This window comes from Periplaneta americana, chromosome 15, assembly GCF_040183065.1.
Source record: "Periplaneta americana isolate PAMFEO1 chromosome 15, P.americana_PAMFEO1_priV1, whole genome shotgun sequence".
Taxonomy (NCBI): domain Eukaryota; kingdom Metazoa; phylum Arthropoda; class Insecta; order Blattodea; family Blattidae; genus Periplaneta; species Periplaneta americana.
In genome coordinates, this window is record NC_091131.1 from 79,502,889 (window position 1) to 79,527,581 (window position 24,693).

Genomic DNA, 24,693 nt, shown 5'->3' on the forward strand with positions numbered 1-24,693 from the left:
TTAATGCCTAGTTCACATTACGCAACCAGTTAGGTAACAGCAGTGTAATTACCTAACTAGTTGCATAATAGAAGTATCATTACCGAACTAGTTGCGTAATGAATTTGTTTACAACATTTTATTAGTGTAAGTCCACATTACATAATAAAAGTGGATAAACTTATTTTACTGTGTGGTCCAGCAACATTTAACACTTAATATAACTTTTTTGTTGAAAAGTTTTCGACATAATTTGTGTGGTACAAACTGCCCTATTTTTCAGCACTTCTGAAGTATATAAGTCAACTTCAGTTTTCTAAATTACGCTGAAACAAAATACGATTCTAAGCACTCAAAATTCTTGCAATCATTAGATATTGCATTGCTAATTATGGTCCTCACTTTCAGGATAAGTTGCTATGAATAAAATGTTATGTATCCTCTTATTAGTCACTAATTACATAAAGTATTAATTATCTGTTCAAATAAATACAGAATTTTAAGGCTGTGTTGTTGCAGTTGTTAAAGATAATTGAATGCATTTAACAAAAGCTGTTGTTGTTTACCATTTATTTAGTAATGCGAGACAAATGCATGTGTTAAATATCGTAAAAATTAGTTACTTTTTTATGAAACATGTTAATTACAGTAACCATTATAGTAGCGCGTATAAAAGAGGAAGGAAAAAGTTAATTTTTACAAAATTGCAATGAAATTAACAGTTTTTACATGTTTCATGGTAAATTACATTAAAACCTCAATTATAATTCCTCCTGCTTCCGAATAACAAGTCAATCCGTTATGAAATTTTAGTATACCGTTTTCGAACTCTAAATTTGATAATGTCTCACATCTCTCAAAATCCACTGCTCACATGCAGGGAGTTCTGTTCATTTGGAGTTTATTGAACGAACGAAAGAACGAACGAACGGATGAATGAATGAATGAACGAACGAAGGAATGAACGAATGAATAAATGAATGAAATGTGCACAATGTGCATAGGATTTGTAACTTAGTCTTTGCAGAAGTTTGTGAGTGATGTTTTCCTTTCACGGCAGTTTTCAAAGTGATATCGTCCACACGGCTACTGACACAGTTCACACACATTCGTCGTTAGGTTCGTGGAATCTCTTGGTGGCACAGATCTTATGGTGAAAACCATATACTGCGTAACGGGTCACTATGTGTCTCAATTCGTAGTTTGTGTTTGCCCAGCCTCTGGTTGTCATGGCGTCTGTTATGTAGAACTCACTCCAGATGGCGTTCTTCTTTCCTCTGAGTACTTCAAGGGCTTTCTCGTATGCTGGGGTGTTCGGCATGCAGAGTTGCGTTCTAATATCTTCTTATGTTAGTATTTGGAGTTTATTGGCTGCGGGATTTGTATTGTTTACTACATTTTAATAGGTTGTTTCGGCACAGCATGCCTATTTTCTGTTTCAAAAGCAAACCTTTTGTCAGGAGTTCAGTTGTGATGTAGTGGAGATAGGTACTGTAAAGAATATTAAAATGCCACTAATAAAGTCTGTAACTTTACCTGTCCTTGTAAAAGTGTTCGGATATGATTACTTTTCAGCCAAGGACGAAAATATATTATGGTATAAAGTGTGTAATATTAATACGAAGCGCCACAGACCTCGAAGGGCCCAGACCGACCAGCCGGCTGCTGACCTCACGTTCACATACCGAAGCAGAGGTGGACGATCACCCAATCAGAATGGAGGTATCGTGTGGTTAGCACAATGATCCCCCAGCGTCGCAACCGGATTTCGCTACCTATAACAGCTCCTCAAGTTCATCGTATAAAATGTGTAAGTTGGACATAAAAGTTAGAAAGCGTCGTGATTTACAAAAATCTTGCAAATTTAAAAGACACATCGAACATCTGAAATTGATTAGTGATTCAATTTTGTATCGGTCCACTTTTTATTATAAGTTGTATCTGATGTTGATATGTGCGAAAATTCCGTTCCATTAACTTGAGAATCCACATTGTAAACACTTGGTTGAAAAGTATACGTCTAGGAAATAGCCGACTCCAACAACCGTGCGTACAAAGTAACTACCTTAGTGTTATGAAAGAATTTTAAATTCTATACGCCCAGCTGTCGATTTACCAACACCTTCCAATATCAGAACATGATGAAACTTTGGTTCACAAATAAATATTAATTTAGTAAAAAATTCCAATAAAATAATTAAATATTAATAAATCAAAATTTAAAAAAATAAAATTTTCACAAAGATAAAATGATAGTTATTATAAAACCAACACAAATAAAAAAAATAAAAAATTGCAATAGACGGATTAAACTAAAACTGAAGATAGTTCTTGAAAAAAAAATTATGCATATCCGAAACATTGTTAAGTGCAATATGAATTAAATAGTGAACAGACAAGATAACACACATCAATATTATAATTATTTTTGTGGAATTTAATCGATTAATCGATCACTTTCTATTGTAAGATTAATCGATCAAACATATTTAATGTAATAATCGAGTAGATTAAAATTAATCAGTTGTACTTGATATTAATTATTATTTTGTTAATGCAAACTCCGAGTAAAAATTACGACAATATTTGTCTCTCAGAAATTGCTTACTTCAAACACGATAATACCGTTATTTTGTAACTTCAAAACAGGTAGCAGGTAGCAAATCTTTGCACAAACATTTCAGAAAGAAATTAAGATATGAGGATAGTGACCTGCACTACCCCTATTGAAAGTTAAAACACGCGAAACAAGCTCGTCTTCCTAGCATATGAAATACATACTTTTTTCTGGAATTCGCCCCCTCATCCCTTAGCCATGGCTACACTGTGTGCAAGTGAATAACTATCTTCTTCTCTTTCTAAAATTTTCTAACCTGATTACAATAGGGGCCAGTCTGCTGTTCTGTTGCAGTTTCTTTACTGAGTTTTTAGATGAAGCTTGTGCGTTTAGTTTGCTAAAGGAAAAAAGTCAGCTTTCTGTGGTCTGTGAAAAAAGTGAAAACTCCATTATATCATAGGCTTATGAGAATTTGAGAGGTAAACTCAGTGAAACGTTTGGATTTAAACTGATTGATCGTGGAGAAGTGCTTGAAAGAAGAAAAAAATGCATGTTTAGTGATGCAGGAAACATTGTTACTAAAGGCAGAGCGGCTCTTAATTAGGAGCATGTGAATACACTCACATGTTTAAAATCATGGATGAATCAGTATTAACTAGGTGAGTCTTCATACTTTTTAAATTTCTGTTTGTCTAAAAAATCCTCGGAGAATTGACACAAATTATAAGCCTACATAATAAATATGTTAGTAAATAACTAAAATAGTATTGTTTTATAATACAACGAATCAGTATAGGCCTTTGCATATAGCTATACTACATTTTATAGGCTAATTACGCTCGTCACCAAACACAAATTAAATTTAACAATAACTGTGTATTAGAATATATTAAAACTTTTTTTCAAATCGATCAAAGCTCGATCAATCTATCGGTTAATCGATTAAATTCAAATCGTTAATCGATTAAATATTTTAATTGATCGACAGTACTAATTATAATAAATGTAAACTGTTTCAAATTCGCATTGTTTCAGTGACAATCGAACAGGTTTATATTTCACCATTTACGAATGCACACAGTTGTACATTGCAACAAAATTAGCGAAACTTAAAGTAGGCCTACACAATTCATTAACTTAGAAAGCATGATGGAATATTCAGATTGTCAATTTCTATAAGTGAATACAATATAATATTTTATTACTCAGTCTGAGTACACAATTCAGTTTTATTTAAAATTTATCAGTATTTTCTACAACGAAGAGAATGAGATAAGTCGCTTTCGTAAATGTGTGTTATAATCTATTTGTATTAGTCATGTTATTTGTATTATTATATTGCACAGCAATGCTCAGTAGAAGTCCCTGTAGTACCTTGAGTTGATGTAAAGAAGATTTGTATAACACGCGACGCAGTTAACTTCATAGGTTCGGTGTCCGAAGTTCCATCCGTAGTTCTGTATAACCCAGGTTCTACTGCGTATGAATGCTAATATTGAAATACTCCCGATTCATCATCTGGTATAAAAATAATAAGATAAGAATAACCACACGTAAATGGACTGATAGTGATGACATGTTAGAAGTTGTTGAACATTTTAAATGGCGTACATAACCTTGAATAGAAGCGAGTGTAGTACATTCGAAACGAGTTCAGCCAGATGCAAAAAACACAGGAGAAGAAAAATGGCTTATAAGTCCCACAAAACACACGGGCTAGCGAGATTAAAAGCGAGGGTGAGAGAGGAAGAGAGGAAAGGGGACGGGCGATGGCCAAGAAATGAAAAGCGTGCGAAGAGGACATGTCAGAATATTCAAGTAATGCGATATGAGGTGGTTCCCAGCCTGCTAGAGACGTAATGAAGATGGCGAGAAAGTCGTTCTGTCAGAATGTTGCAAATGATAATGAAGCAAACCATTTTCATCTCGCGAGCACGACGAAAAAGATATTCACTTGAGCATGTGAACTCGTATGCAGGAGGCCGTGGAATCTGGCTGGTTAACCAATGTGACTGCAATACTTTGCACGTTAGTTCTGCACAGTTGCGTCCAGATGGCGCAGCGAGAGAGGACTTCTTGTTCTACAAGCCAGACATGGAGTCGGGCATCTGCGAGCTCGGGAGACGACCAGCAGCCATCAAGCTCGCGCGATATCGGGCGATCCAGGCACAGGTGTGAGCAAGTGAGATGGATAAATGGCGAGGAAGAAATGTAGAGAATGTAGGCGAGACCGTGCTGCAGTAACGGAATTAATGGATGAGAAAAATGGCGTGATGAATATGCAGCAGTCGTGATGCGGTTTCTGGAGCCATTTTACCGACTCCTGTAGCGAATGAGGTACTCCACAGGTGCAAAATATTATCACTATAATCTAAATTATCTGAATCAAATCGATAGAGCGATTGATTACAGAATGGGATGTCTCGAGTTCAACTCCAGCTGCAGATCTGATTTAGACATGAATACGTCTTAAGTTTGGTTCAGTATTAGACAGCCAATCCATTTGTCACAATGTTACGTTTTTACTATTTTCAAATTCTATATATTTAAAATGAAACGACTTTCGTCAACTTTTATTATTAGAATCAATTTTGACAATCAGTATCACTTTACAGAAAAAAAGTTGTTGAATAATATTTATTACTATTGCAGAAAATAGAGAAAAGGTTCCGTCACGGATGTTACAAGATTTCTGAACTCACTTCACATCTTATTAACAAAAAGTGTAAAACTCAGATCTCTTCCTCAAGAAAAAAGAGATTCATTCTCATAGTGTCCTTGTGAAAGCTATGTAAATCTCATAGTATCCAATTAGTTCACAAAAATATAATGGGTAAACATTTGAGCGTATTCCGAATCTCACCGGTGAGCAATCCGATGGCATCACGGTGTTCCGAATTCCACCGATGACGTCATTGATGCTCCACCGGTGTCGCACCGGTGCCATCAACTTGCAGAGGTGGTGGCAGTCTCCATTAGCCGCCATCAGTGAATCTGATTGGTTCTTGTATAGGGCGGGAATTAGCAGACGAATGACATCGTGCACTGTTGTGTCATGGCGGTGTGTTCTGATGTATTGTTTGTAATGAGCACAACGTAAAAACAATATGTTAATGGCTTATGAGCGAACATGTCAACGGACCAGTTATTACTACCGGTTCAAGAAATAAGTTGTTTATGATCTCTTTTCTTTGAACGAGATGGCAGTACGGAAATTTCGCAAAATTTCGCTAGCGTAGCACAGATAACCACTTACACAGTCGCCATGACAGCATCGATTCTTCCAGCAGTTTTGTTCCTTATTTTCGTTGCAACGTGACGTCATTGATGCCACCGGACCGGTGAGATTCGGAATACGCTGTTTTATAGCTCTTTGTTCCATGTCACGGATCTTACACGTGAGTTAATGTCCATTTTTCCAGTTTCAAAACAACTGTGACATTTCTAAGTCGAAATATTCACTTGAAGTGTAAGATTGATTGTTATTAACCTAAACTACTGAAAATAAATGACAGAAAGAATATAATATAGAGTAAAAAGTTCCTTGATCCTGGAACTCTGGAATTAACATTGCAGACTCTCAAAATACACTATCTACCAAAAAATCTAGTCCTTCAGGTAAAGCTCTCTGTAAAGCAGATTTGAATAATTTCAAGGGAAAAATTGTTCCGGAGCGAGGTATCGATCCCGGGACCTCTGGTTGAACGTACCAGCGCTCTACCAACTGAGCTACTCGGGAACTCCACCCGACACCGTCTCAACTTTTCCCTTTATACCCACACAATTCGCGTGGGCTGACGAAACGCCAGAGACCCACATCGAGTGCACACAATCTCTGTGTGACTTGGAATTGTGGTTTTCTGTTAACGTACACAGTGACGTATATATTATGCAAATCTAGTCTTTCAGGTAAAGCTCCCTGTAAAGCAGATTTGAATAATTTCAAGGTAAAAATTGTTCCGGGGCCGGGTAATAATAATTGGGCACTGTTTTTGCCCCTTTAGAACCTCGTGGTACCAGCTCTTGTTGCTATAACAGCAGCCACCCTGTCAGGCATGCTCTCCACTAGTTTGTGTAGGATATCCACTGGAATGCGTCGCTATTCTTCTTGCAATATGGCATTCAGTTGGGTATCGCCTTCCTTAGCCGAGAACGCTAAGGCATAGCTTGTTCACTTCATTCTTAATGCCGGCCCGGATGGCTCAAGCGGTAGGGGCACGGCATGGCATGTCCCTATCGCTTGGTCCGAAGGGTTGTGGGTTCGAGTCCCGCCTCGGGCATGGGTGTTGTGATTGTATTAGTATAAGTAAAAACAAAAAGGTAAACAAACAGAAAACAAAAATAAATAACTTTGGAAAACGGCCTCTGGCCGGTCGAAAAGTTGGGCAATGGAAGTTGGTCCCATGTTTCGGCGGCTACTATGCAGTGGTATGCAGACAAAAATGTTCACCGGTTGGACTGGCCTGCACAGAGTCCTGATCTCAATCCCATTGAGCATCTTTGGGACAAATTGGACCGGCCATTGAGGTCTCGGGGGCTTGTGATCTACTGCATCGTCGCTTGTTTTCCTTTTTCTGTCTTCTATGGATGAGGAGACCAAAGTAAGTCACATTATCTTTTTAGGTAGCCTATATTATAACACTTTTAAAGTTTTATATAGAGTGAAAGTGAAAAAATTCTGCAGATTGAAAGGGACGATAAGATAGACTATACTTAAATGAATTGAAAATTTAATTTGGAATTTTCAGCAGTCTGACAACATCGCCGCTAACACATTGCTCTTTCTTCTCGTAATACAAATGTAAGATGTTGACGAACTCAGGTCAGTGTGCCAAGGTCAACTACTCTCCACCTCTCTCTATGGTTACAACATTGCAATCTGGTTGCATCGTTGAATGGCTTCAAATTAGTGTTTTTTTAATTAAATTTACACGAAAGCTGTCCACGCTATTGAAATGTAAGTGATCCTTCATTAGATCTTCTATCGACGTAGATAAAAATCACTATTCTACTCGCAGTACCGTATGAGAGGGGGTTAAACATTTTGGGAAAAAAATTGTGAGAAAACTATAAACTTTCCACCAATAGGCTGTGGTATTACACTTTTTTGTTGCGTACAACATGACCTATTCTCTCTGCAAATCTGCAGGATTATTTCACTTCCATTCTGTATTTTAACAATAAATATAGCAACGTGATCTTCAAGAAAAATGAACACAAGACGTTAGAAATCAAACTCAGAACATGAATTAGGTACTTGAAATTTCTATTCTACCCATGGAGATTTTGTTATTCTTGTGCGAATAACTAAGGTCCTTAAGACAAATAACACCATGTATATCTTCAACATCACCCCATTAATTCTTGTTAACGACACTAGATTTTGGTAGTGTACTACTATAGCCTGCATTCGCTTGCCATGTAGTGATGAAATGAGTTACTGGCTGTCCGCTGACATTTACGAGTGACATGATATTCCGCCATTTTGCTGTTGTGTGTTGATAGTGAAAGGCTGTTCTTATATCAAGATAAGAGGCAATATTTTATTTTGTGTGTTCAGGAAATAATAGCTATATAAAACTATATATTTCCCTGATCCTTAAACATTCTTCTATGCAGAGAAAGTATCTGCTATCTATAAAATTTGAAAATGTTAGAGAAACAGGCGGGTAATGTTACCAAATACTTAGTAGCACTTTAACGCCACGTGGCGTTAAAGGTCTACAGATAAAATTTTAGGTTATGTTAGTACTGTACTCATTTGTTTAACGATAGTCCTCAGTTTTTAATAGTACTTTCATTGCTTTTATATTCATATCGTATGAGGTATTTACATGGTAAGTATGGAAACATCAGGAAACACACTAACCTTTCAACTTACAAATGTCTAGACTGTGCACAGTGATGATATTGGTTCAATTGCTTATCAAACTATTCATTTTTTTACTTGTAGAAAACATTCATATTTAACTAAGGTTAATGTTTTTGTGTTTATAATTTTATATTGTATCTCGTTGTCTCTCTTTTTGAAAGTAAGGAGTTACTGAAAAACATATTTTCGTAATCCATCTGTTGTTTCAGCTGCAGATTAAGAATATTTCATTAGTGATTTTTTACCTTTTAGTAACAATAACTCAAATGTAGTTGCTTAGTTCAATTTGCGTTGCTTAGGAAAAATAAATCATTAATAATTATAACTGTATAGGTTACCAGAAAATAGGTGGCGTTAATTGGACAAGCCGTTCCTAATAACGCCAGTATACAAAGTTTTCCTATTTGAGTTGTAATTCTTCTTTAGCATGTAATATCACCATTTTCATTGTGTTAATTTCTTAAGATAAGATTGAAGTTTCTTTGTTATAATTTTTGTGTGTGCACATAACTTATTTCCAGCGCAACAGTGACTTAAGTATTAAGGTGGCCTTATTTGGTACGTGTACCTTATTAGAAATATTTCTGGGAGAGTTCTTTCAAACTAATGAATTATAACAATTTCACCAACTTTAAATATAATTTATGTCGACCACAAAACAGCAAACAGAAGAGGACGCGAGATTATTTTGACTCGTTACTGGATTTCCAATAACCATCACAAAGCACACAGCTCAAAGTGTAGTAGAATGGAGAGGCCGTAAGCAGATCTGTACTTCATGGAAATGGTTGTACATTTGTTATTTCTATCAGATGTACTACGAAACAGTTGAACTGTGATTAATTCAATTATAGCCAATTAACCCAATTACATATTTAACCTGTGATTAAATATTCAATATCCACTCGCTTCAATTAATCGGCGTTGGAGCCCATCCATGTTTTTCTTCTATTATCGCAACACAATGGCAATAAATATGGCGACCTGACAATGCGGCCTCGGTGACGGCCTGTCCGTTGCAGTGGACACGCCGCTCTTCTTCTGTTGAGTGACGTCACTGTTTTTGACGTCCCACATAACGTGTCATGCTAGCCTAGACATTTTTAACACGTTGTACCAAATCGAGGAGAATGTCACACAAGAGTTCGAAACTGCAATAGGAGGCTTCATAGCATGGTGTTTCGTCCGCGTGATGGGCTATACTCAATGGCGTAGGTACTCAGGATTTCTTTCGCCCACTTTTTCCGGCACAGTTTCATTTCTTATTCGGTCTATCTATAGTGCAAAGGTAATAATTGAAATAATGAAGTGATATAAGAAGTAAAGTGAGCTAGTAGTAGGTAGTAACCATAATACATGCCAGTAATGTCTAAGAAGAGGAAAGATAAAGTGGAAACGGTTGGAATAGTTTATGTAGTGAAAATTGAGTCTGGAAAAAATAGTGAACGTTGTATGAGGGATAGGGAATTTATTTATTTATGTATTTATTTATTTATGTATTTATTTATTTAAATATTTATTTATTTAAATATTTATTTACTTATTTATTTATTACTTTATTTATTTATTTATATACTTATATACTTATTTACTTAGCTACATAATTTATTTATTTAATTTATTTTTATTTATTTATTTATTTGTTTATTTATTTTTCTATCTATTTAGCTATCCATGTATTTAACCATTTATCTATACATTTACCTATCCATTTATCTACCTATTTATCTATTGGTCTATATTTATCTATTTATTGATCTATTTATTTATTATTTATATATATTTATTATTTAAATATTTATTTATATACTTATATACTTACTTATTTACTTAGTTACTTAATTTATTTATTTATTTATTTTTATTTATTTGTTTATTTATTTATCTATCTATTTAGCTATCCATGTGTCTATCCATTTATCTATACATTTATCTATCCATTTATCTACCTATGTATCTATCTACTTATTTATCTACTGGTCTATATTTATCTATTTATTGATCCATTTATTTATCTATTTATTATTTATATATGTTTATTATTTACTTATTATTTTTATCCATCTATTCCTCCATTTATTCACTTATTTATTTTATATCTATTTATTTCTTTATTATTGACTTCAGAGATAGATGTATTCTAGGAAATAAAATTAATTTGTATTAACGTTGTATCAGATTCACATTTTTAATGAATTAACAACTCTTACATACCCATTCCCGTATAATCAATTCTTGCTATCCATAACATTTCTTTACTTTCGTGCACTACCTAAACATGATGCCTGCCGATTACACGGACTTGTTCCAAGTATTATATCTAAGTAGGTAGACATTGACTTTCTTTTAAATCGACGGAACATAAGGTGGAAATGACCGTGTTTATGGAATGACACAAGTGAAGTTCAGGGAATTGGGTGAATCACTGTTTAACTCTAATCAACCAGCCTTGTTTAGCTACAATTCCAGTTAAAGCTAGAAATAGCATCCAAACCCACTATATATTTCTATACTTCCTCCACTCCAAGTTTTGTGTTACATGTGTATGTAATACCATTTTCATATCTGAGGCTAATACGTATTTTCCAGCTCTTTTCACACTATTTCATATAACGTCATTCCACATATTCGTTCTGGTTTTATTCTTCACTATTTGGCTCTTCCAGAATTTAGAACAGCACTTAATTATTACTCTGCACGTATGTGGGTTGGTAACGCTGCACTCTAACTAAGTAAATTGAAGTGCACTGAGCACATACAAATACGGAATTCACTCTGTGTTTGACGCTGCATAGAATCCCCAGGGACAGTAGGAAAACAGTATGAATCTTTTGTAATTTTGAACTGGTCGCTACATTTCTATTTAAAGTGGGGGCTGTAACAGGAAACAGGATATTGACACAACAGAAATTCATGATATCCTATTTCATGATACTATATTACGGCATAAAATAACGAATGGTTTCATGAAAATGACGTAGTCTGTCATTTTATACGCTGTAATTGAACGTTGTATTTCTATAAAATGTTTAAATGAAATTAATATAGCCATTTTCTTACAAATACCTTCTTTCGAAACTCGATAACTTTCTCTTTGCGGTTAGAATATGTAGGCTATGAAAGTGAACATACCTCGTTGAAACAAATAGGTCAAGTTAATTTAAGGTCACAACTACTAAGAGTTTATCGTTACTAACATCACTATCACAATCGCTATCACCACCCACCGTCTTATCACCACCACCACCACATCATCACTACCATAGTCCTACTACTACAATCGCCTTATAGTTAGACTGATTAGAATCATCGCTACTTCGCTTTATTACCAACATCGCCTGGTCGCTTTCGTCATCGCACAATCATCACAATCTCACGTCACCAACATCTTATTAACATTACCAATACCTTTTCAATATCACCAATATCTTATCACAAGTAGGCTATAGGATATTCCATTGTGTTCTGGAACTTCACAGCTCAAATGTCTCAGAACTACACACAGATTCCATTATCCGAAACATTGTGGAATGTTAACTTCCAGCACACGGTGGAATACACAAACGCCTACTTCTAATCACATTCACTGTAACAGTATAATAACTTTAACACCCCATCGATATTGTCACAAGCACCTCATCAGTATCGTCGCCATGACCTCGTCACTATCGTCACCAACACCTCATCAGTATCTTCAACACACCTCGTCAATATCTTCAGTAACACCTTATCAGTATCGTCACCAACACCTAGTCAGTATCGCCTCCAACACCCCGTCAGTATAGTCAACAACCACCTCGTCAGTATCGCCACCAACACTTCGTCAGTATCTTCAGTAACACCTCATCAGTATCGTCACCAACACCTAGTCAGTATCGCCCCCAACACCTCGTCAGTATCGCTACCAACACCTCGTCAGTATCTTCAACAGCTCGTCAGTATCTTCAACACCTCGTCAGTATCTTCAACACCTCGTCAGTATCTTCAACACCTCGTCAGTATCTTCAACACCTCGTCAGTATCTTCAACACCTCGTCAGTATCTTCAACATCTAGTCAGTATCTTCAGTAACACCTCATCAGTATCGTCACCAACACCTAGTCAGTATCGCCCCCAACACCCCGTCAGTATAGTCAACAACACCTCGTCAGTATCTTCAGTAACACCTCATCAGTATCGTCACCAACACCTAGTCAGTATCGCCCCCAATACCTCGTCAGTATCTTCACCAACACCACGTCAGTAGCTTTACCAATACCTCGTCAGTATCTTCACCAACACCTAGTCAGTATCTTCACCAACACCTCGTCAGTATCTTTACCAACACTTGTCAGCATCGTCACTAACACCTCATTAGTATTGTCACCAACATTTTTGTTAAATCCTTTTGATATTCCTATTTTAATTGTTCGTATTTTCGGTTTCTTGCTTTATTTATTAGTCTGTGGTCTATAGCTCTAGTCAATGGCTGCGTTCATCGAGACAGCGCTGAGGTAGCGACAGCATTGACCGCTTTCCGGACCGACAGCGCTGTTATAGCGACCGCCGTTTTTCATGGCAAATTTTTTTTTGCTGCAAGTCTGTTGCAAGCCAGCGAAAGTGGAGGAGGTAGGCAACAACCAATGGTGTCTTGTATTCCGGAGTAGACGGAACCATGGGTTATTTCATTTGTAAACAAAGCGGACATTTTGCAATCTGGTAGTTCAGCAACTCACAGCTGCTGTAACTCAGCAAAAATGAAATTAATAGCTGAATTAGTGCTGTCCCGACTGAACGCAGCCAATGTTTTCCACAAAAATTTTATTTCTACACTTTCAATTGTTTTTAATGTAAGGTCTTTATATTATAGTACATAATAAAAGTAGAAAAGTATATAGCGGAGAAGAGTAACTAGAGCTATAAAAGTTACGAGGGAATAGAACGTCTGCAATAAAGGAAACATCCAAAAGATCGAAATAATTACATCAGTATAGTATACGTAATCTGGAAAAACTTCACGTAAATATGATGAAGAAACTGAGAAGGAAAAGAAAAAATGAAGACAAAAATACATTGTGCGCGGCATAATTCGCTAAACCGCTACGCTCGATTGATCGCTACGCATTCCTCAAGCTTACTGTATGATATGCAATTCGCAACGAAGTTGATTCAAACTTTTTAAGACTACTGTATGATGTGATGAGGAAACTTTTGAATTGAAAGGAAAGATAAACAGACATAATTGTGTCCTCATCAAGTAACTCAAGAGGGCTTAAACGTTCCTCGTGTTACAGACTGGTCAGACATCAGCATTAAGCAATGCTAGTGTGATTGACCTAATTTCTTTCTGAGGGTGATGTGAATTCTGAAAATTACAGAGATATCTTGACAGAAATGATTACTGAACTAGACAATATTTCTATTTTTGAAGGCATAAGTCATTTCGCAACAAGGCGGCGCTCCATCCCTCTATGGATTAATCATACTCGATTTCCTTATTGATAATTGCACTGAATAGACAAGCAGACGTGGTACTATTGTGTGGTCTGCAAGGTCACCGGACTTAAATCTTGCGATTTTAGTATATGGGAGATTATTAAAGACAAAGTGTTTGCTACCAAACCGAGAAATCTGAAACATTTGAAGAACATGATTGAAATACTGTTTGAAAACACTTTTAATACCAATCAAGAACTATTTGAAAATATATGCAAATCTTTGGTTAACATTTTTTCGAAATGTATAGAGAATGACGGTGGACATATTAAGCAGTTCGACTAGCCATATGGATACAAATAATTTGTATTATTAAATTCATTAAGTTAACTCAGTATACATTTTATGCCGCACACAGTATATCAATATAAATGTGACTTGACAGTGACTCTCCTACACCATACTCTAAATCTGGAATCATGAATCATTAGCATTTTGAATTACCTGATATGAATGGGAATAAAATACCATCACCATCAATATTATCTTATTTAATCGGTCACTGAAAGGCGCTCTATCAAATGCAAGGTTGTATAACAGTGAAAATTGGACGCTATCCGTAAACCAAATGAAGAGGATTGAAAGCTAAATATAATATTTTTCCATCGCCAGTAGATTATGTTTATGAGATCTTAAGAGAAATGATGATTTCGAGAAGTATTAAACAATTTTAATTTGAAAGAAGAAATACACAATATTAAGAAAGATGAACATAACACTTAATACGAATGTCAAATACTCGCATACCAAAGAGTGTTTATTACTACAGACCAAGAAAAGGAGAAATTTGGATTACCAAGAAAATAATAAAAATTTATCAGTAAATTAAAATACTAAACCAACACAGAGAAAGATTAGGAAATAAATAATTTTATTCATCAATTTTCTCCAAGAAAACGGTGGAAAGATTAAAATTTATGAAGGCGAAAAAACTGAATTGACTTAAACCTTGAAATATAAAATGACAATGGGACAATCATAACCATCATTATCACCATCGCTCACTGAGAACTTCTTTCAACATGCTTCTTCAGACAGAAAGTTCTGTACATTTTAAAGTATTGGTTCTTTCTGCTTATGTACAGTATATAAACGGAAAATTAAGAGGCATTCTCGTTGGAGGAAGATAAATACAGTATTTACCTTCCTGCCCATTACGCATTAAGATTCTTATTTTCTATTTGAGATATAAACACCCTTAAAATATCGTACGTTACATACAATCATTCTATAATGAAATTTGAGTTACTGTGCTGGAGCAGTTTATCTGAAGCTCAACACATTTATGTTTTTCGAAAGAAAGCTATAATGATAATGCAAGGTGTACATAAAAGGATATTTAGAAATATTTTTAAAAAATTTGCCATTCTGGCCTTTTTTTTGGGAAAAACACAGTCATAATGTCCTTTAAAGCTTCAATGTTGATGTAAGCTCTGTGGAATATAATAGATTAAGTGAAAAAGTGATGGAAACCGTGTCAGCTGGATATTTAGCCAGATATGCCTGCACTTGAGCCATGGAGTGACAGGTAGGAATCAAATGCCGATTTCTTTCAGCAAGAAGCTATCAACAAATTTAATTTATACAGATTAACTATTGAAGAAATTTATAAATATAGTTTACTAACTTACTACCACAGAAATCAAATTATACATAAATCTAATCGAAATGAATACCATACTCGAACACAAAAGTCTACTTTCCCATTAATTGAGCCTAAATGTCATACAAGTGCAGCTCTTAAACATGGTGCTAGTTTCGGCCCAAGACTTTATAATAAAATTACAAGCCATTTCCCAAATTTGAAATATTTTAAAATTGAGGTTTTAAAAAAATTAATTTATAAAATTATTCATGATATAGGCCTATATTATTAACAAATGTGTGTATTGTTTTACCTTTTATTTCTGTCGACTATATTCCTGTTTTCATTGAATATCACTGGCTTCTCTCCGATTGTCAATTTATATTAAATGTGTATTCTCTCTCTTTTCCCTTTTTTTTTTTTTTTTTACTCTTTTGTGTTATTTATTGGTTTGAATTAAGTCCCTTACTGTATTTAGTAAACGTCCTTGTAAACTTTATGTTGTATTATTGGCTAAGACCACACCGTACACGAGCCTGGTTGTTAGGGCAGTGGCTAGAAACATATTTGTTTTATAATTTAATTTGTACTCACTAGCTAGCTAGTGAAGTAAATAAAATTAAACAAATATGCAGAAGGACTTCATTTATTTATTTATTTACTTACTTATTTATTTTATTGCTAGTAATTTTGTAATAAATACAAGTTAATAAATACAAAGAAAGATAAACTAGCCCACTCCTGAATGAGTAAGACTCGTGCTCAGGAGGGGATTCCAATACAGACAAAAATAAAATTAAAATTGAGAGTGAATACAGATTAAGTAGTGTTTAATGTGTTTAAGCCCAAACTATAAATCCAATACAATCTTTTTCATTTTTTTTTATTAATTTGGAGAGGATTCGTGGTTAAAATATTATTGGAATAAAATTTGTTTAATAATCTGGGACCTTGACTCATGCTATGATAACAAGCTGGATTGGTTTTACATTTTGGTTCACACAAACGCAGAGAATTCATATTTTTAGTTCTATATTTATGTTTTTACCTTTCAAAGTTATTAAAATTTCTATGAAAATATTTTACACCAGAGACAAAATTTCATTTCCGTTCACTCAAAGTAAAAGCTCTTGCTCGCAGATACAGACACATACGCCGGTCTTGCAGTATAATCAACAACTCGATAGACTGTTAGAATAACGAGATAGATCGAGCAGGCAGCTCTTTTCTTTGTGATTTATTAGGCTTGATTTTATGCCTACTTTGCAAGAAGTGCCTGCAGTTCTTCTGCGCTTTCCTTAGGCCGAGAATGAGCACAGCTCTGTTGGAACAGAGGGCGCGGGTTGGGGACAAGGGAAGGGGGTATTTTAATGGGGGTTGTTAGTTAAGCGATCGGCCAATCCGTTTAAAACCAAGCAAGTAACTAAAGCTTCTGCAGAGAGATAAGCCCCGGCCGGTATAACGAGCCCGGCACAAACATGAACGTCGCGAGAACGGTTTGCGACCATTACAATGGGACAGATAAGGATGTAAAGTGTTTTCAGAAACAAGTGGATTGGATTTGCATTTTTAATAGACTCGAGCAATCGGTTTGGTGGGGAGAACAGAAATTCGTTCGCGTTCTCTAATGCTGCCTCTATTTAGTGATGGATGGGGGGCACAATTGACACAATAGCAAGATGTACGTTCTCAGAGATTTGTGACATAGTTCCTGCTTTCATTCTTGCAACACAGACCAAGATGAGAAATTCCTTGCTTTTCATTAGTACAGTACAGCAGAAAGGTTGTAAACACAATTACGTCTGGTTAACTGGTTCCGACAAGAAAATTTCTGCTTAATTTGTTGCAAAGAGAGAGTTTCTAGTCAATTGTTGCAAAGCTTAATTTTATCAACACAACAGTTTCTATTTAAATCATACATATAAGGTCAATTAAACAACAGTTTCTGCTTAACTGTTTCAATACGGCAGTTTTTACGTCATTAAATTCAAAGCGAGAATTTCTAATTAAATGGTTTCAACTCAACAGTTTCCGCGACAATCAACTCCAATGAAAATATATCTGGTTCATTGGTTCCAGGACAAAATTTTCTAGTTAAACTGTTCCAACAGAAATTCTTCTGGTTAATTGGTTAAGAGGAAAGTCTTTCTGGTTACATTGTCCCAAAAGGAATCTTTCCCGTTACGTTGCTCCAATGGAAATATTTCTAGTTAAATTGTTCCAACAAAAAGGTTTCTAATTTAATTGTTCCAATAGAGATGATTCCGGTTAAATTTTTCCAACAGATATATTTCTGGTTAATTATTTATTCCAACAGGGTTCTTTTCTAGTTCGATGGTTTGAACGCAAGTGTTTCCTATAACTGGCCATTACCAAAACGTTTCCTTATTTTTGTATGCCACTGCAAACATTTCTGTTCAATGACGTCGAGAATAGGTTAAAAATAAATACAAAATGTTCTAGTTACCGACTATGAACTCAAATTATTCTTCCCAATGGTTGTCAATGTGGGAGTTTTCATAAATTCATTCCAATACAATTACAGTGGAAGCTCTTAAGTTCGACAGAAATCAATTTCGACATCCTATAGCTCGACTCCTTACGTAGAAGAATTAGACACGTTCCTATACGGGAACTAAGAAATGGGTTTGCCATTTGAATAGGAATTGGTTCTGTGTCTTGTAGTGATACTTTTGTTAAAGGAAAACAGAATATTTTATTGATTAGGACATCCATATTGACCACTGATTTAAAATTAATGAACTCTTCTTTTTCTATTTGAGAATTGTACCGTTTGTGAGACGGAACTATCGAAACCCACTGTGGTACTAGAAGCGCATACACAAGTCTCGGGGCGGGTAGGAAATGCAAGTACAGTACTGTATTCGTTGATAGATAACCAATAAGAATTTGTATTCATTTCACCTACCACACCCACTACCCTTATTGGACTGAAGTTTCAATTCTGTTTTTTTCGAACATAGGAGAGTTCACTGTACTCTCAATGAGCGATTGCAATACAAATATTTTTGTTAATTTTCCAGACGAATATTTAAGATTCATTTAATTTTTTTGAACACAAGTTGTATGTGTTAGTGGTAAAAATATGTTTCCTATTTCGTGCCAGTGTTTTACTACCAGATAGTACTGCTGTCGTTCTTTTTACATTAGACACTGTTTTCTTACTTTCTTTGGTGGGGAGCTGACACGTGTTCACTGAAGTCCCATTTTATTATTCAATTCAGTTACATGTTTTCAGTTTGTATTTCATTCCATTCTTAATTTAAGAATCTACTGGTTTGGCACTGTCATATATGAAGATAATCCTTAACAATAGTATAGGTGTGTATGTGTGAATGAAATATATGTTTACTATTTCCGCAAGATAAATGTGAATGTGGACAAAGTTGAAAATGTAAAGTTGACCTCAAACGTCTGGATTTAATGTTATTAATTATATTAGGTGAAGAATAAAATGCATGCAGTTCTGCGTTGTGTAACTTTCTTCATTCTCCTGTAACTTCAACCCTTTTAGCCCCAAATATTTTCTTAAGCGCCTTATTCCCGAACACCCTTAACCTCTGTTCCTCTCTTAAACTGAGAGTACAAGTTTCACAACCATACAGAATAACCGGTACCTAATATAACTTTTTTATGAATTCTAACTTTCAGCTTTTTTGAGAGCAGACTGGATGACAAAAACTTCTCAGCCGAATAATAACAGGCATTTTCCATATTTATTCTACATTTAATTTCCTCTGGAGTGTCATTTATATTTTTGTTACTGTTGCTCCAAGATACTTCAATTTTTTCATCTTTTCAAATGATAAACTTCCAATTTTTATATTTTCAATTAGTACTAAGTTCTGATCACGAGACATAATCATATATTTTGTTTTTTCGGGGTTTACTTCCAAACCTCTCTTTTTACCATCTTCAGGTAAAATTCTCGTGTTTTCCCTATCCGCTTGTGAATTTCCTCCTAACATATTTTTTTACATTACTTAATTCCAACAGTTATTTTTGTATTCTCGTGACATTTTAATATCGATGCCCACATTAACATATAGTAAATTGCTGTACGTAGTTCAGAATAACAAATAATTGTCTGCAGCCTTATATCTAGGCAACCCGCTAAATTGATGTGACGGAGAAGTCACCTATGAGACTCGGCGTTCAGAAGTGTTGAATTTCATAGAATTTATCACTTCTTTACTTTTATTATTTTGTCCCGCTTCGTGGCATTGTTGATCTAAGGCATCCAACCTAGGATTCGTATTACCACATGTGCGCTTTGTTAGAGTATCATGGAGGAGGAAATTTCTCATGAAATTTCGGCCAGTGTTTGCGTCCGGTGCTCACCCAGCATAGTGATGCATTTGGGGAACTACGATAGGTTTCGAAATCCGGATCATCTTGCTAACCACACGATACCTCCGTTCTGGTTGGATGATCGTTTACCTCTCTGGAAGAATATGGGCATAAGACCAGCAGTCGCACACTGGGACAGTTTCGCGATTTATTGGCCAAAACCAGATACACATCATGCATAACATGGCCCGTCGGAGTGGAATGTAATTTGAAAATGGGTCACAGTCCTGCCATCTATCCGCAGTATGTGGAACACGAATCACGCAAAGTGAAGTGGGTATGCATTAGACACACACACACTATTTGCTGAACGTAATACTAGCAGATCTTTAACAGTTCAAATACGAAATAATGTAAATGCAGCCCTACAGCTAGATAACCCGCTATACCCGTACGAAGGAGAAGTCACCGAGAAGGCAAGGCGCTCAGAACTTGTGAATTTGTATGTATGTATGTCTGTATGTATGCATGCATGCATTAACACTACAATTGGGTATACACCCGGTGGCAATGATATATAATATACAATAATACCATTACAATTTATACAATAATTACAGCAATAAAAGAAAAAATAAAATAAAATAAACCTAAATTTATTTCTAACTATAAATAAATAGATGCAATAAACCTAGAACTATAAATAAAAACTATTTTATAATAACGCCTACAATAAGCAAAAGTAAACCTAACTTATAAGTACTTCTATTTCACCCAACTATTACCAATTTAAGTAATTACATATCACCTTAATTAATTTCAAATCAACTTAATTACATATCATCTTAATTAATTACATATCACCTTAATTTATTTACATATCAACTAAATTCCATATCATCTTAATTAATTACATATCAACTTAATTAATTACATCACACAACTTAGATAGTTATTCTGCACCTACAATTACATTTTTAGTCTAATCTTCTCAACCTTTCCGTAAATGTATTGATTTTGAGAGGACCACCCTGAAAGATTGCCGCAGGTAAGCTGTTCCAGTAATTGGATTTATTCCTTCCCGGCTTCAATTTCTCTCTCTAGTAAAGAATGAATTCACAAAGAATTTCAGTTTTGTCCTTCAAATGTGCAGAAAATTAATTCTAACAAATGTAATACTTTAACATTCCTTTTCATAACGAATAACTCTGCAAACGTTACATTGCCGTTTCCGTCCTGGTACTCCAGGTGTCGGCCTGATTTTAAAGACATATTCACATAAAAATCAGCTTAACTTGATAAATTTTTAATCAATAATCTAGAAAAAAATCTCGTAGAATACCAACAATTAAAATTGTATAATATACAACGGACGGACATGAACAGTAATGTATGTGGAGGATAAGGACATAATCGAATATAAGACAATATACTGACTAAAATACCTTGCGGCTTTCAACTATGTGCCAAAGGTAAACAGAGCAGAGCTTGTTATACTTCTCATGAGAAATAATCGTGCGTGACAGAAGTCTACTCACGTGGAATGGCTTGGCGCTGTTGCTAGACGTAGCTGTCACGAAATATTTGAGGTATATTTTCTCCGCAGTAACAGGCGAACTACATTATATTGTCAAAAATTCAAGTTTGGAAAGAACGTTTCTTTAAGCGAAGTTCGTGGACGATAAGACACGCAAATATCACCATACTTCTTGTTCACAACATTCACTAGAGTTTATTTGAGGATTTTAGAATAAGAATAAAACTGTTGCCTTTTCCTTCAATGGAAAGAGAAATATTTTTTCTTTACCTTTTCTTTGTTCAAAATATTCTCAAACATTAAAACAAGTTCTCGAGATCATGAGTTGCAGGTAATTCCCCGACAACATTTCTCTCTGCTCGACACTTCGGCAACAAAATATGTGTAAATTTACCGCGACAATTGAATAAATCTACACTCGTTTATAACATACAGACTGATTCATTTGATTTTCAGTCAAAAATCGCATTCTCGTTTTTTGTTCCTTTTTTGTGAAAAAATTAACCAGCAATCTCTTATTACATGTTTTAAATAGTTAATTGAAACAATATGCGTTAGCTATCGAGGGACCCGTCTTCTCAATATTATGTAAAAATGTATACATTGTATTATAAATTTTTAAATAATCAACTAATGGACTAATTTCAAAGCAAATGATATAAAAGTAAAAAATATTTTTTATTCTTCTTAATTAAAATTAATTATTTCGAAGCATTTTATTGTAAACATCCATTAGCGTGCCGGTATTTTATTCGAAACACTTATTTAAAACTACATGCAGCTTGTACATATAAATAAAAGTTAACAGCTATAGTTTTTGTGTTTAGTTTGTATAATTTGTTTCTGTTTAGATTGTAAGTGTATAGTGTAAGCTCCCTTGGACTCGTTCTCCAAGTGTAGCAAACGTTCAGTTCACCCTACACTACTGTAGGAGGCCGTTGATCTTATATATTTTCAAGATTTTCATATTTCATATTGGTAGTGGTGGCAAGTAAAGCAAAAGGTGACTTCATAGAAGTTTGGATCTAGGACGTAAATTTACATTGTGAGCTACACTATTTGATATTTAGGTCTATATAAATAATTACGTTGAAAAGTTGCTGCACAAAACCGATTCTTCTCTCGCTTAGCACAATTATAATCAATTGTTAAAAAGAAGTATCATAATATTACCCATATCACAGTATTACCAACTTTTACCCTATAAGAGAGTACTAGGAAGTGCAGGAGACGCATCAGCTCGACTTTCACTATGCTATAGGCTACATGTCATATACTCGTATAAAACTATACACTGAATTCTAAAAGGAATGAAAGGCGAGAAAGTACAAAAATGAGCAAAAATTTAACATGGATCCAAAACAGACAGGGCCTAATTCCTGAAGAAGAAGAAGAAGAAGAAGAAGAAGAAGAAGAAGAAGAAGAAGAAGAAGAAGAAGAAGAAGAAGAAGAAGGCGAATGTGCCGAGAGTTTGAAACCATATCGACATACATTACTAAAGCATTAACATTTTCAAAAGTTTTCAATTTTAATTAGAAATCAGATCACTTTGTTGTATATTTATAGTAAATTTTTAGGTACAGAGATTATTCAGGGATGGATGGATTATAATGACGTGCCAATTATGGAGAAGTAGTAGAATAAAAATGACGCTGGAGACCGAAGTGCTTGAAAAAACAACCCCATAGCATAACTTCGCCCAACACAATTATCATAGGATCAGCCCTAGATCGAATTGCGGTCCCTTGACAAAAGATACGAGCTTACTGGACTGAATGTGTGCTTTATGAACAACTCACGTTAAAAAGGTGTAATTTGAATGGTCGCTTCTTCCGACTATTCTGTACTGTTATCTCCCTCTCGCGTTGGGATTTTCCAGAGTGTTCACTGCACCATTTCATTATAAATTGAGCCTGACATTATCACAAATGTTGGAGCCTCCGCAAAGAGAAATATAGTGCATAAATTTGGAGAGACTTCATTCGCTGGAAGAATCCGAAAAATGTTAATTACCGATAAGGTAACTACTGCTACACGTGTCGGGCGAAGGAGTGTCCATAAAAATGGCAAACAGGGCAGTAACGGAAAAGTATTGCTGTTTGCAAACGTAGTACAATAAAAAAACTACGCCCCATTTGTTTAATTTAATTGCGTCTTTATATTCTGTAAGTCTTTTATCCTGTCTCACTCTGCAAACTTCTTAGTTCCGGAGTTGTCGGATAAGAAGCAGGGATTAGACAGGAAATTGCAAACAATACACACGTTTTATCTCTCTCTACCTGACCGCATGTCCATCCATCCATCTTAATCTGTTTTCAGGTCAAGTGACTGGTCAGATATGGATCTCCTAGGCATGTTTCTGTGGCCATTACGTTTATCTTAATTCGTGCACCTATACGTAAACGAAGCTCCTGCTATGTATGACGACCTTCGGGTAATTCAGCACTTCAACGCAGGCCATCATTCCGCGAACTTGGTGTTGACAGGGATGACATTTTTGGGGAACGATATTGGAAAATTATTAATTTTATCGAAAATTCACTCGTTCTCTCTACATTCAAAATTTAGGAGAGAGTCGGGTAGTATCGGACATCGGGTAATATCGGACAGTGAGTTTCTTTCATCTACCACACGATGATAGTACCTGATTGAGATGGTTACGTTTCTGTGATGTCGCATAGAGAAACGTAACCATGTCATTCAGGTACTACCATATGGTGGTAGATGAAAGAAACGCACTGTCCAATACTACCCGATGTCCGATACTACCCGACTCTCTCCTAATTCCATTAACATTTTTATTTATTCGTTCACTCGATCGTTAATTTATTCATACATTTATCCATGCATTTATTCATACATGTCTTCTGGTACAGTTAATACCATCACGTCTTTTCTTTCTCTTAGACAGAAACAAAAGAATATAGCACTGCGCAAATAAATTAATAATTACAAAATATAATATTAAAAGTAAAAACAATCACTAACTAAATATCAAAACATGTAAAGCTAAATAAACAACTATCTAAGAACATTACAAATAGTCAAGCCCTATGATAATAAATCAATAAGATACAAATTAAATATTAATGCAACAAACTCGTAAAATAATCACCGACGATGAAAATCCAGACGCTGGTATTTCATTCGTTGCACCTTCTGTCTTCTGTAGGTTGTACGTATGAACTAAGATTTAAGTCCCAAAGGATTTCAATCCGTTCCCTCCATGTACACACACAACACACACACACACACACACACACACACACACACACACAAATGTACCATACAATAGGTTACAGTTCTGACAGAAAAGGTCAGTACGTCCTAGGATTAGTATTGCTAGTAAGATGATATTGAATTGCGGCAGAAAAAAA